The sequence below is a fragment of the Octopus bimaculoides genome, chromosome 24 (assembly GCF_001194135.2).
Source record: "Octopus bimaculoides isolate UCB-OBI-ISO-001 chromosome 24, ASM119413v2, whole genome shotgun sequence".
Classification (NCBI taxonomy): Eukaryota; Metazoa; Mollusca; class Cephalopoda; order Octopoda; family Octopodidae; genus Octopus; species Octopus bimaculoides.
In genome coordinates, this window is record NC_069004.1 from 26,466,620 (window position 1) to 26,467,972 (window position 1,353).

The following is a 1,353-nucleotide window of genomic DNA, read 5'->3' on the forward strand; positions in this document are numbered from 1 at the left end:
ATATATATATATATATATATATATATATACCTATCAGATATGCACAAGTAATTCAGTTTAAATAATTCAATTTGATTTTCTACCATATTCTTTCCTCTTTTTTTTCTTTTTTCCTTCCTGTCTGTCTCGATGTTTGCTTTTTCACTCTCCTTCTCTATATATGTATACAACGTAACTATAATATATTCATATATTCACACACACACACACATAAATGTATGTATGTACACATGTCTGCACAGGTATATATATATATACATACATATACGTATGCATGTTTGCACATATACAATTATATACTATATTTGTGTGTGTGTGTGTGTGTGTATGTGTGTGTGTGTGTGTATATTCTCCTCTATTTATATCTATATATTTCTGTCCATATACTAAACTTGTGTCCTTCTCCATTCTTCTGTTTATTCTGTTGAAGTCTCCATTGATAAACTTTCCATCCCAATACAATTTCCCTACTCTTCCCGTCCCTCCTCTCTCTCACCTTTTCTCTGTCCACGCATCTCTTCCTCTATCTATCTCCGTCTCTTGCTCACAAAATATTACTATATGAATCTTCCCTCTTCCTTCTCTCTTTCACCTCTCCTGCTTTGTCTCACTGTTCCTTCTCTCTCTCTCTCTCTCTCTCTCTCTCTCTCTCTCTCTCTCTCTCACACACACACTGACTACGATTTCACGTTTCTCTTTCCACACCTATCTCTATCTCTCTATCTCCCTCTGTTACGTTATCTTCATTTTCCTCCCCTGCTCTCTCCCCACCTATCTATCTATCTATCTATCTATCTATCTATCTATCTATCTATCTATCTATCTATCTACATCTATATTTCTATCTCTATCTGTACTATATATATACTTTATGTTAACTCTCTCTCTTTTCCCCTCTCTATCACATTATCTTCCTTTTCCCTCTTCAGCCCCCACCTCTCTTTCCCACTCTCGCTCTCATTCTTTCCTTCTCTCCTTCATCTTATCTTCAATTCTATTCTTTTCTATTCTATCGCATTTCACTCTCGACTCAGTCTAGTCTCACAGTTGATTTTCCAATGTCTCATGGCGCAGCAAATTCATTATCTATAGTCAAACACTTCGCGTATTTATTCAGATATCTGAACTCGAGGTTTAAATTGTATGATCCGGTAACCTCACCTCCTGGGTATTTACTATTTCATCTGCTGACTACCAATTAAATCTATTATTCTAGAAGGCCATGCACTCTCACTCACACAAATACATACATACAGCTTGATGCTAGATTGCTACTTAAACAAAGACACGTGCACAAAAGTGCATTATATACATACATACATACATACATATATATATATATATATATATATA